The sequence below is a fragment of the Megalopta genalis genome, unplaced genomic scaffold, assembly GCF_051020955.1.
Source record: "Megalopta genalis isolate 19385.01 unplaced genomic scaffold, iyMegGena1_principal scaffold0101, whole genome shotgun sequence".
In the NCBI taxonomy this organism is placed as follows: Eukaryota; Metazoa; Arthropoda; class Insecta; order Hymenoptera; family Halictidae; genus Megalopta; species Megalopta genalis.
In genome coordinates this window covers 208255-222893 of record NW_027476170.1, presented here as the reverse complement: position 1 = coordinate 222893, position 14639 = coordinate 208255, and the positions used below count along the sequence as shown (strand labels likewise).

The following is a 14639-nucleotide window of genomic DNA, read 5'->3' as shown; positions in this document are numbered from 1 at the left end:
ATTCATAACATTTCATTACATATATTGAATGTGGTTTTGAACTACTAGACAATATATAATTTGTCATCAAATTTGTCTTCTTTCCAAAATGTTTATTTTTAACAGAAAAATTTTCATCATATTTCTTCTTATTTTTATATCTCACCGCCTGGAGTATCTTCGTATTTGTATCACGGATTTCATTCTCCAGCTTTACTTCATGATCTAAAAGTCTTGTTTTTACAAAAGCTATACTTAAATTATTTTCTGCCAGGATCTCATTCGCAGTTATGACTCCATTATATAATGATGGAAGTGTTAAAAGTAAATGTGATATTATATCTACTTCTTCTAATTTAGCACCTGCTGATTTTAGTACGCTTACTAACCCGTCAAATATTGTGAAATGTTTCATTAATGATATATCGCTTTGCAATTTTAAACCAAGCAGTTTCTTACGCAAAGCCAGTGGTGTTGCAGGAAGACACGTACTCAAAACTTCCATACGCTGAACCTCTCACCAACAAATACTTAAAAATTTTGTTTTATGCCCGTGTTCGTTTATTATCATATTTTAAATTATGACAATTTTACCATACACGAATCAGAAATAGTATTCACTTCTCGAAAAAATTAAAAAACGCTAACTAGGCTTATAACCTATTGAAATATATTTAGTTACGGAAATTACTTTAATATTTTTCACTATTTGAGCTTCTATTTAACTAAAGAAGGTGTAAAATATGTTCTCTCTTTATGAGACGTCTGCGTTAACTGACAAGATTCAACTCGGTGAAAACACTAGCGATTAGAAAAGACAAAATACAAAATCACATGCCTTCACGATCAAATCATATAAGGTGGTAAATAAAAAACTATTCGCTAGATTGATTTTTGCATTCAATCTATTTGTTGAAATTCAACAAAGCTCTTTCGGACTTCGCAACGCGGTGCAAACGTTCCAGCGGTTCATGGACGAAGCACTGCGCGGAATCGAGTGATGCTATATATACATAGGTATGACCAATTTTTTGGTCATAGGTATGACCTATTTTCCTCGCAGTGATAATCAACATTCCAAGTCTCGGGATGTCGAAGCATATCGTACGTCATTCTCTCCCCCCCCTCTCTCTCTCTCTCTCTCTCTTTGTAGGAAAATGATAGGAATAAAAAATCATTTGAACTAATAAAGAAGAAATATTCCATTACCTGTCAATTTATTCACGTATTTTATGTTATATTTTCGCGACAATGATGATATTTAGCAATGAACTCTGCAAGGTACGTTACATATTTCATAGATTCGTTCGACGATACTTGGGGCAGCCAAGATCTAAATCAACACTGCATATTCCCATTCCGTCTAAAATGTCCTTTTCGATGTGATCTCCTTTGTATGCGACGGCCGGGGCTGTGTAGTCGCGAACAAAACTCCGGAATAATTTCACTGATATCTTCTTACTGATAATTTTCGCCTCCGAAATTTTTGAATGAGATCCCATACCCGAAATTCATGACGTACAATACAGTCTTCCTGTAATTCGTCGATAAATGATCGAATTACATGTCCAATTTAAATTCTATTAGCTCGTAAACTTCATTAGAAACATCTATAATGATCATTTCTTTACATTAGGATTTGTTATTAACAAAGAAACCATTCATATACAATATACAATGAATTTGAACCATCTAAATAATAATAAAATACTTATTTAAGTGTTTAAAAACTTCTTTTAGTACTGTCACCAATAATTAATGATACACCATTTTCGCTACACTGTAACGATTTAATTTATTCCAAGTTTTGCAAGATCTATTTATTAACGCGCACACACATAAATTAATAATTTATAAAACAGAGAAAAATAATTCGAATGCTGACCCGCTTGGCAGGAATCTTGTACATCTGCATCCTCTCTCCGCTGATTTCCACGACTCAGCCATGTTTGAGGCGATACGTAAAGATCCCAACAGCCATCTTGACGCGCAATCAAACCACACCCCTCGACCAATGAAAGAGGCGCAATCCTTTTCATCGCACGACCCGCCATCTTCTACCTCCTCGTCAGTACTATCTCCGGCTCCACCTATCTAGTAGCATTCGTTACCGAATGGAGGACCACCCATAAAAATGGAGGCCACCCTCCCTGCAGAGTCTACCTCTTCCGACGAACAATTAATATTTGGCTCCTAGAACAAGTCACCCGGCGGAGCTATACAGGATGTTCGACAATTTTTTTAACAGCCGAAAATGAGGGGTAGCTGAGGCCATTTGAAGTAACTTTAATTAGAGGCTAGGGCGCGAATTACAACGTGGTCGATCGATCGAGTGAAACGTGCTTCGGCCGTGGAGCGCGATAGAAGATGGGGGGCTCCGTGCTGCGTTCGAATCAATGAACACGTCACGGTGCGTGAACTACCGAATTTTATTTTACTACGTTACAGTGATAATTTTAAGAAAAACGCTATTCATCCTTATTTCAGAATGTCTGAAGAATATTTACTAATTTTTCGGACCCGAAATAATATGTAGTTTAACCATGACAGCCGTTTTAATTTTCTGGTGTGCATGACGACACCTCATTCGTACCATATGAAATTTTTATGCAAGGTGTACAGTGAAGATTAACAAAGTTCGTAAATGATATTCTAATTTAAATAATTCAGTGTCCGAACAGAATTCAACGAATGATTCGCAAAGTTAATTTAATAATAAATAATCGCGTTAAGGGACGTAAAGGATTTGTTTATTAGAGAAATATGAAAAATATTATCAATAAGGAACTCACCCATTTAGTTGAGGATGCATTTGCTAGCTGGAATTGTGGCTCACGATGTCGAAGTGCACTGACCTCGTACAACGTACAGCTGATCGGTATAAACCTCTGGTATGGTTATTTGCGAAGATCATTTACACTGCACTGTCACCAAACACTGATCACTTAATTAATCACTGATAATCCAAAACACTTGTAGATATTACGAAAGATCACTGAGACTCGTTCGCGGATCATCGTTTATTCGACGTGTTTGTTCGAGAGTTGATATTTCACTGCCGAAAAATTCAGGCTTCGGCCGTAGGCTCTTGTCATTCGTCGTTCGGTCGTCCGAGGAAATGACACCCGATACCATTTCCTTCGAATTGTCATTAATTAAGAACAAAGAGCGCAGGGTATCGTCGGTGACAGCGGGTCGGCCGCAGTTTACGTCTCTGCATATCTTGTTTATTTCATATGGCGGTACCCTGCGCTCTTATAACGTAATTAACGGCCGTTCGAGGAAAATGATACGGATGATTGCGTACTGAAGGACGCAATATATATTATCAATTACTTTCCAGTTATTCCAGTATTATTTTATACCATGAGGAATCAGACAGTCAAGTTGCTATGCAAAAATTAATTTGACGAAGGCTACGACGACGACAATGGCAACAACATCCGTTGCGACGATGACTACGGGAGCAAATGAAAAAACCATGTATAAGTAAAAATCAAATTGGAGATGTTCTTTTGGCGAAAAATCAGAAAACTTTGAAAATAATTTTTCTTGTTCTTTTCTACAGAAAACTCGCTTTAAGGAAACGGTTGATCTAGCACAACATGCGAATCTTGGGTAGAAGTTATTCCATAGTCGGCAACTATTTCAAATTTTTCGAAATCGTGGAAAGAAGATTTCATCCCCGATGTCCGCGTGCAAACTGTTGGTAAAATCTAAAGATTATATTCACAGTTTGTTCGAAACGTCTACGAACGAGAATGGAAGACGAATCGACGATAATTTATCGTTAAAAATCTGTGAAATTCAGTGAGATCGATTTATGTTACCGATCAAGCAATGTATAAGTTGTATAATTTGGAGTTTCGTATCGATCATATGTATTCATGATTATTTGAAAATATCCCTAAACTTACAGATAGATTTGTATAGCTCGTCATTATCGTAAGAAACGCCAATACTAAAAATTACGCGCTGCGATTGTCACAAACGAATCATTCGTACAAAATTCTTTAATCGATTGTGTGTGTGTGTGTGTGTGTGTGTGTGTGTGTGTGTGTGTGTGTGTGTGTGTGTGTAAAGACAGAATTAAACATTTCAAATTTAAGACCGACAGTGAAACACGGTGGTTGGAGTGTAATACTGTGGGGTTGTATCTCGTCTGCAGGTGGAGGTGATATAGTTTTTATCGATGGTATTGTGGACAAAATATTACGTAAAGTTGATAAAACTTTCCTGATAAAGGACAATGATCCCAAACACAAGGCCAGAATTCTACAGGAATATTTAATACACAATTTGACCGCAAAATTCGTACAATACATACAAGGACAACAACAGTATTAAAAGAATGTTTGTTAGACGAATGGACATGGATTTCACCGGATCATTTAAATAAAATCATCTGTAACAAGCCTAACCGATTACATGAAGTAATAAAACAAAAGCGTCAACCCACAAAATATTAATATTATGATAACATGATTAAAAAGATCTTCATTTTATATAAAATTAATGTAATTCATTCACCGTCCGAATATTTTTGCGACGCTAAATTTTGTCTCAATCTTGTTTACCGCTTATTATACAAAAGAACATGTGCAATAAATAAACAACATTTATGTTTCTACTTACTTTAAGAAGTGCTTTGTTACATGAGAAAACAATTGATTCAATAATACTATCGTAAACAGTAAAAAGGAGCAATAATTTTCCTGATAATATCGTGTCCGAATATTAATGCGAGTAGTTTTGAACTTGCTGATGCGCATGTAGTCGCCAAGCTTGAATATACCAGGACCAACGATCTCAACGAGAAGAATGTTGTTGTTCAACGTACGATTGAATCGTTCAGCTTTGAATCGGAAGCTTTCATAATGCCGAACGTGGAATAAATCTTTATTGTAGAATTCGTTCTATCATCCTTTTTAAACGTCTATGCGAAAGCTTTGCACACATCATTGGCACTTTTACTTTTGAGAGGAACCACTCAGGCATATTTACTAAATGTATCGATTATCGTAAGAATATATCGGCGTCCTCAATTATCTCCCGTGTATGACTAAACTTAGATGATATCGGCTTGCCAGAGATCGTCGATCCTTGCACGATCCCTCATCTATGCAGGAAAAACTATCTCCCTGGGGTATGCAGATCGTTCACGTAGTTCACTTTCTCGCCACACATTATTTTCACCTTGTCAGTTTGTAGCCATATGAAAGTGCTGTCATTACTATGTCCTCTCTTAGCGCTATAATATTATCTATTTTAGTCATGATTTCAGATTTCCACTATGCATGAGCTTGTTCTGCATTTTTCGCCAGCTTTTCGATAGCCGTTATTTTGTTTAAAATTTCAGACTTTCACGTAACACTAGTCTGTTCCACATGTTTCATCAACTTTCCGTTAGGAGTTATTTTTCTACGTAGCTCATCGCAGCCTTTGTTTCAAACACCGTCACTGAACAATTAGATGGCTGCGACATCGTTTGCTGTAGGATTCGCAACATAACCGATCTTAGCGGACAATGCTTTCGACTCAGACTTGCTCGATTGATAACGCTTTATTAATGGACATTTTTTCGTTCCTTAATCCAGTTTTTCATCATTTCTATCATTGACTCGAATCGTTCTTGTTGTTGTTCAATCTGCTGTATTTTCTGATATATGTCGCCGAGTCTCAACTCTATATTTTGAAATTTCACATCACAATTTTCGTCTATGGATATGGTTTGATTGGTTTTACAGCAATTCCAACGAATACTCATTTCATCGAACAATTTTGTAAAACCAATTGACATTGCATTCGGTATTAACCGAACTAATATTCGCGTAATTTAATTTAAAGTCAATTCAGCTTCGCGAACTTCTTCGATTATGGACATTACATATTTCGCTGTCGTGGCCGGTGTATCCGGCATTTTTCGATGACTTCGCAATTTCAGACATTCCACCAACTCGTTCGGATCGTCCCAATGCACGTAATCGTTCGGGTTGTTAGTCACATGTATCCATGTTGAAAGCTTAATTTCTTTTCCTGATAATGCCGCGTACATGTGCCCTCTAATGTTTTTGTACTTGCAGCCCCTTTTTCCCATTATCTGATTCCCACGTCGATGCGCATGCATAGCAATGAGAATATTTTTGTAAATTTTCTTATCGATCTCAGTATACAACTCCTCGTCGGGTATACTTCTAAATATCATTTCGTAGAGACCTAGAGTTCCCTTATACATAATTTTATTAACGATAATATCATCGTCGCTTTCCACGTTGAACGTAGCGTTTCCAAGTATCAGCTTATTATTATGAAAATGCACTCCGTAAACTGCGTAAGTATTCGCTCGCTAAAGGTCCAAGATTTCCGAATACATGTTGATATTTATTGTGCCGGAAGTATTTTGGCCAACGGTTCGTCCGCCTTGTCGCTGTCATCATTATGATTACGTCATCATTACCTTCCTTTTCTTTTTCAAATGTAGCCCTGGCTTTAAAGCTACTTCGTCGTGCTTCCTCTTCTTCTTGTTCCATTTTCTCTGCACTTTCTTTATAGAGAACGGTGTTTGCATATCCAGCGGTGGATCTGGGATCGGCGTATTGTCGTTCGCTTCTGAAGCGGTATTTTGAACCAATTGTTTCAATAAATCCAGGATCGTCTGTACGTTCGTCACGGTATCCATTTTCTTAGATTTCAGTGCTAAATATTTGTTATGTATAGTTTCGCTGGCTATTTCTTTGACGATCGTAGTTGCTGTCTTTCATCCGACGACGGCAGCAGTGACATATTGTTTGAACTCCAACAATTCTTTCCAAACAAGCGTGTCGGTTATAGTACGACAATCTTGATGAATGTGTCACAGATTCGTAACGTCCTGATTGAATAGAATTAACTGATTGGCATTGTCACGAATTAAGTGCTTAGGTAATCTAGAATCAATTGAAGTGCGAATGTCTGCCCATCGCAAAATTTTCTCTCATGATATCGTGATCGTCGCAAACATCGTCGTCGAAGATGAATACCGAATCTGGTAGAGCATCTGTCGCAGAAATTGTCCACATTTTCTCTCACAGATGAGAACAGTTTGCTCAAGTATTGGTTTTTCGGCTGTCGTAACGATTTCGAGTACTCATACACATTTGCCAATCGCACTCCATTCGGACTCTTCAGCAAATTAATTATTACGTTCGTTTTACCACATCCTGATGGACTGCTTATCACGCATCATACAGTACCTGGTAGCAATGACCTCTATTTCTAAATCATCTCCAAATGGTCATTGAACGTGCGACACGTCGACCTGGATATTCATGGATTGCCGTACACAACGCATGCTCTCTCTCTCTCCCTCTCTCTTCCCCTTCCTACCCTCCCGCGCCGTCACGCTATGCCATCGTCGCTCGCACACTCTTCCAACGCAAGAGTGTCACACACGTTCACGTTATCTGGAAGAAGTAGCGTGTTATATCGTCAAAGTACTGCCCACTTATAGATCTGAATAATGTCGAATACGAATTGGAACTGCTCAATTTGCAAACTTATCACACGATACCGAATATCAGTTCGAATATCGAGAACAATAAATTCTATCTCCGCGAGAAAGACGAGGAGATACGCATTCCTGACGGTTCGTACAAACAGGAGGCGATCAACGCCTACTTGCTGCGCGAGATATGCGCGTTGTATTCTCCTTCCAAAAGTAGGGATAAATTACGCGATGTGGAATATCCGATGGTTTTACGAGCAAACAACAATACTATGAAAAACAATATTATAGACGCGTATAGTGTGAGTTCCATCCTAGGATTTTCTACGGATCGCGTTTTATCACCGAACACGTGGCATACATCGGATACGTCTGTGAATATCATTAATGCGAATATTATTCGAATTCTCGTGTAAGGCGCTGTCAGGATATAAATTTTCAAGAGGAAGGAATGACGGCACAGATACACGTGCGATAAATCATCTCATAACTTGCCAACGTACCGACCGTTTATCGTCATCGATTGCTCTCAACAAAACGAAGCGCTAAAAAATGCCATTGTCAACGTGCAGATCGAACATGCGTACTGCCTGATGATGCATAATTGCATCGAGGAATACAATCCGTTAACGAACATTGTAAGAAAAATTATTTAATTATAAAAACATGTTCTTTTTATTATGAAAACTAATATGTATCAAAATATACTTTCCTAAATAAAAAAATATTTCTCTCTCTTTTCCTCGACCCGATCATTATTAACCGTGTACCTAATTAAGAAAAATGAGCTTAACCGCTATAATCTTGCCTGCTGGTGAAACCGAACTGATAATACAAGCAGCTTGCCACCGAGACCGTTAAGAAAGTAAAAATTATTTCAGCCTCTAGGATATCAAGTTTTACTTCAAGCCTAATGATAAGAATGTTGCCACGGCTACGCACGGGTAATCCGTAAAAACGCTGATGAACATTCACTTGATCAGCCCTATCTTGGAAATCCATTGCAACGAACGCTGTGTATCATGCTAGAGAAAGGACTGTAATAGGTCTCTCTCTCTCTCTCTCTCTCTCTCTCTCTCTCTCTCTCTCTCTCTCATGAAAGGAACAATTCCCTCGCGCCCAACGATAAGAAAAAATTTTAATACTTATATTAGTAAATATCTATATAATATCTTCAAATTCATTTTTCGAATACAAATATATAAATCAGATAAATCGATGTAAATAAAAAAATATTTCTCCCTGCTACTACGGTATTTTTTTTCATAAGTTTGTATTTATTTTTCAACCCTCGTTCGATTCTCCTACTGATCTAGCCCAGTCGTCCGATCCGTCTCTTCCTATTCTTTGCATAAATATAGCGATTACTTCAGTCTCGTCCGCTTACAAATATTTCTACACTTCTTTCACGATAATGTGTGAGTGGCCACTTCTTCTCTTGCTCCGCAGATCGCTATTATGGAAACCGTTAAAAATGGATGCTATGCATCCCTGTACAAGCCTCTGAAGAATGATGTCTCTCTCATTTTTATGAAAAAATTTATGACATCGCACGAAAGATTACGGTAATATCGACTTCGTTTTGATTGGTAATTGATATTGGGACGTATGCAATAAAATTGGAGATTTGACAAATTTTCAACAGTAATAAATCTGAATCCGAGTATAAAGGCTCGTTGCCGCTAGCTCTGCCGATCGAACGAGCCGATCTTTGTAAAATACACGTATCCACTGCGTCGACACAGACCGATTGGACAGGGGAGTAGGCAGATATAAAATAGTTTGAAGCGTTCCGTATCCCTTCAGTGTCATTTGAGAAGGGTACAGTTCCACTTGAAAAGCCGAACGCTATGCTGATTTGTTTTCCATCCGATGTCGGTAAAAGATCAAAGAAAATCGTGCCAAGCGATGCCAAATCATCGGCACGAGGAACAGTTTTAGTCCTAAAGCAAGAATCTGAGACAAGATTAATAGGTCCTAAAATTCTCTCCAAAAATACTGCTCGCTCATATGATGATCAATTGATAAAACGAATACACTTTCATTTAAAAAAAGTTAAGAACACTGTGTATCTTCATGATAATATTGGTTAATATTTTATAATATTTTCAAAGTAAAGTAGCAGGTGTCCAAAAGTAGAAATGATGTAACATTCTTCCATAAGAAGAAGGTGTGAGGACAACCGATATCACCGTAACAGGAGGACGACCGATATGATCAGAGTGCTAAGATGTCGCCTTAACATCCTGTTATTCACCTGTCCCTTCTCTAACGCCTATGCGTGTATAAACCCATAGAAATTAAATAAAGAAGCTCAGTACAGTTACTCTGCCTGAATACGGTTCAACTCGAAAATCATTTAGAAGAACAACGATTGGGTAGCCTCCTACTTGTTTCCTTCCTTTCCATCGTGACGTCTGAACCTGTCACAAAAGCATGGCCCATTTCTGCTCCAGTCCGCTGTCTCTCCTCTAATCGCAGGCGGTGATTGATATTGGTTAAAGACGGTGACAAAGGTTAACGACAGGTAGTATCGAAACCGAGTGAGAGAGAAAAATAACAATGTATACGAAAAATGACAGTCTCACTCGATCTCGCTACTAGCCGTCATTGACCTTTGTCATCGTCTTCGACCAATAACGATCACTACCCGCGATTACAGGAGGAACACCGAACAGCAGCCAAAGTTTGTTTGTACGGGATCTCCGACTGAAAAATTCCGACATTTGTTTCTTTGAGCCGTTCGACATCGACCGAGCCAATCGCGCGGCATGCTCGATTGACAAAAACCAAGCCAGTGGAAACGCGCTTGAAGGTGTAAGCATGCTCACACGAGTACTCTATTCGGAACTTTTTCGAATAAAGACTCAGTTTTCATAAAAGCGAAACAAACATTAGACGAAGAAATAATATAAATGATAAAGCCCGCAAATCACAAAATCTACATATCAGCACGAAACTGTAGAGTTTTGGGAAAGCGGGCAAAGATTGCTGGCTACGGTACAAAACAGATTTGGAATTTTGATGTAACTTTTTTTTAAACAACATTTCATGTTCTTTGGATAGTTCACGAAGAAGAAAATATTGAAATTTTTCAAATTTTTTCTTCCTTTTTTTTTTAGTTTTTCGGTATTACGAACGTCCCTGCAAAATGTAATGGCACACAAAGTCAACTTTAAAAGCAAATTTGATTCCTTGAAATTTCAGAATAATAATATTTAAATTTTTTTCTATATCAAGTTTATTTTTCTTCAAATATGCGAAAGACAGTCTTTAGAATTCTAAGACGTTATTTATAACCGGACATGTCTTCGTAGCTATTTTTTGAGCTCAAAAAGTCCGTCTGAATAATTACGATCCTTTCGCATTGGTATGATAAAAAGAAAGAAACTCTAAATCGGACCCTTGGACATTCTCCTGGCCATCGTAGATCCCTTGGAACGTGAAGTGCACATACCGACCCCAGGACAGACTAGCGTAATTGGTAAAAACCCGAGGTCTCGAACTTTTATTTTTTAACAACCTGATGGACAGTATTTCCAACAAAATCCGTATTGGTTGGTGGGAGTTTCTATTGTGCTGAAAGCTCCAAGGATAGTCGACGCGGAATACGAGCCACAAGAACTTCAGCAGACATAGAACCAACAGAAGCAAACAAGAAGCACCACAGAAACGAAGCTAGCATGCTTCAGGACGAATCTTTCTTTCATAGCTCTTGCCGGTCACGGTTGATGGCCATATATCATGACTCCTGCCGGCCACTGTTGACGGCCATCTTTCACGGCTCCTGCAGGCCATCGTTGACGGCCACTTTCTATACACGAGCGTGCTTTTTAACCAGCGAAATAAGGCCACGCTCGATACAAACAGAAGATTTTTAACCTCCGGCATGCCATCCTTGTGTCACTCTAAAGTATGTGAAAAATGTTACGCTCTCTAAACGTAGTTCCAATGAGTATTCAATATAGAGGTGAACATTATTATGTGTATACATTGTGAGAATGAGAAATAAAAAATAATTGGCCTTGACATAACCATGACATATCGTAATATGTACGCATGTCATTTGATTTTAATCGTTCTGATATACATATTCACACCTGTCCTTACACCACCTACCAAAAATCGGCATGAACTTACTGGAAAATCCAATAGTTGAGTTCGTTTTGGAGTCTGATTCTCGAAAAAATTTCCAAGAAATTAACTCACAAAAAAGTCCATATTAATGAATTTATTCAAACAAGTATGTATCGAGAAGATTATTGAAAGCAACTAACCTCCCAAAGAAGCATTCAAAAGTTATTAATGAACTATTCAAAAAACCTCCAAGATATGTTGACCCTCTTCTCCCCAGAAAACGCTTCCAAATACAAATAGTGAAATATTAAACCACAAAAAAACTCAGTAAAATGTTAAACTCCAGAAGGATACAAAAACACTCCAAAAAGTATTTATTACCATTTAGTTTCATTTCAAGAAAGTACCCATATCAGAAGTAGTTGTCCACTTTATATTTGACTTGAATTAGAAGAAATTACTAAAATCAAAAGTAGGTGCTCCGTTTATTCAGGGTGCACCATACTAGCTAATTAGAAAATCACGATGAAACATTAATATTTTAAACGGATTCACATATAACGAATACTTGGAAAAACCAGAAAAATTATATCTAAGGTAGACTTTTGTACAAAAAGCGTAGAAAAAATTCACATCGCCATTTTCATTATCTGATTCCATCGTCCATATTAATGTTGCATTTTAAAGCACTTGTCTGATTTATTACAAAAAACACTGAAATCGTAAAAATAGCCTTGAAGATATATTTCAAGTGTCTTGAAGACGTCTTGCCCCAGACTTTAAAACGACGTCCAATTTAGGACGTTTTTAAGACGTAAGACGTTCAGACTTAAAATGGACGTAAAATAGCGTCTTTAACATGTCTAGTGCTTATTGGGTCATCTCCATCCTTCAGGATGCCTTTTGGAACCTTTCTGTTCGCCAGCAGAATTCTTACAATGGGAAATATTTTTTCGCATTACTAGTAACTTTGGAATACCAAAGCTATTGAATTTGTGAAGAATTATTCATAACTACTCGAATTTGAAAAAATTCGTTGTAAAAATAATATGAGGAAGTTCCAATGTTCTTCCACCTTCCTTTAATTCTGAATTTTCAAAATTGCTTTCATTAGATACAGTCCTATTATTATAGGAATTGAGGATTATTAAAATGAACAAAGTATGAATATACTAAACGTAAAGTACTTTTAAACGTGGCTAAAGTTAATAAGGTCAGTGTAGATTCACCTTCCACTTACATCCCTTTTACTGAGTGTCTACAATTCTTTTGCATATCCAATAGGCATAGGAAGGCTGAGGAATATGGTAAAGAAAGTTAATAATTTCTATTGCTTACGTACGATATGATGAAACGACGATAGATTTTTAAATTGGAAACAAGGAACTACTGCATACAGCATTCTTAATGTATTCTGTCCATTATTTGTCCTTAACAAGATTAGCATGGTGTTTGATACACTCCGTCGGAAATTCCAGTATACGACACCGGACACCTCTGTTCCCTGGAATTGAGGGTTGCTTCCAGCTGTACTTCCACTGTACACCTTTTATAACTCCCAAAATATGCGTCGCACGAAAAAATGTTGTACACAAGATGCATGGTTTGAAGGGGCACATTATGTAATGCATTTATTTTTTTGTATAGGTGGAGGCGTTTAGGAAATTTGAAGGTCAAGTTTGTTTTTTTAAAATATATTACTATATTTTTTACGTCAAAATATGGAAGAATAATCGAATCCTAATAGTTACCAAGTAATTTCACTTTATTTCTTGAGAATTTTCTTTACATGATATTAAGTTGGAAATTGGCCATCTGTAGCAGAGTTGTGCTTTATTCGAATAACTTTTTATCTAGTCAATAATTCACGAATAAATTATTTGCGAGTAGTTTGTTCACGCATAATTCATTCGCGAGTGTAATGTTACTTGTTTTCGCGAATAAAAATAATTTATTTGTAAGCCTTTATGAGGATATTCCACGTGAAATCGGATACCTGCTGGAGTACTATTGAACTACCAAACCGATGAGAATGAAGTTTTAGGTTGTTATAGCAGAGACATAAAAGTAGTTTCAATGAAAAAATGGATTTTTTACGATTTATTCTGAAATTGTTTTAAACAAATGCTATGTTTATATAGCACGGTACTATTTAGAAAATTTGAAAAAAATAGGGGAAATAGTCCCAAGTTATATATTTAAAATTACTTAATATAAGTATGCGGTAAAACCAACAAGTGTAACTAGCAAAAACGTCGACAAATTCAGTATCTATCGTTTTTGATCATGATCTCCGCTGAAACGAAATTTGCAGAAATTTGAGCACACTGTTTGCTATAGTACTTTATGAGGGAATTAATATAAAACTGACAATATTTTTTGTTTTCGAGGGATCTGCAATTTTCCGATTTTTCCTTGATTCTTTATATTTCTGCGACCACAGTTTGCAACAAAAGAATCTGAAATGATATTTTAACGTGATTTTTTTCAGACTATCAAAAACCGCCGAAGAGGGGAAATGGGCGAAAAAACGCGCGATTTAATTTACCCAGTAACTACCCTCGCGGGCAATCTACAAGGTTTTGCACGAAGGGGTTTTTCTTGGTTTTGGTCCAAGAGTACTTTTGATCATCTAATTCGACAAGGTTCTTTTCTAAATAGTTGTTATAAAAACACAGCACTTATTTACTCTTCTTTCGATTATTATTTGTTTACTACTGCTACCAATTGCAGCTTACTTTCTCTCCTACAATACCATAACTTTCTCTCGAACCATCTTTTTGTAAAGTTATAAATATTAGAGTAACTAAGAGTGACAGAATCTAGTGCGGCACCCTATTTAATATCGGCGTGGGTAGCGGTGTTATTGGCCTTGAGTTAAGCACTTCTTTGTTGGTATATGGTGAGCGAGTGAAAAAGAAATATGTAAATGTGATAATGAAGGAATCGAAGCACTCCTGTTCTGTTAACGATTTCTGAAGGTGCATTCTTATTTATATAAACATTTTGTTCTTGTTTGCTGATAGCGAATAAAAATTTTATTCTCATTCGAATAAGTCCTTTTTGAATAAATGAATAAAAATTATATTCTTATTAGTTG

At 37.0% G+C, this 14639-nt stretch overlaps 1 long non-coding RNA gene across 1 annotated transcript in view; it reads right to left on the bottom strand.

Moving 5' to 3' along the window:
• The window catches only part of LOC143262241 (uncharacterized), a 156411-nt gene that overhangs the window by 123238 nt on the left and 18534 nt on the right, over positions 1-14639 (bottom strand). The gene's annotated exons all lie outside the window — the stretch shown is intronic.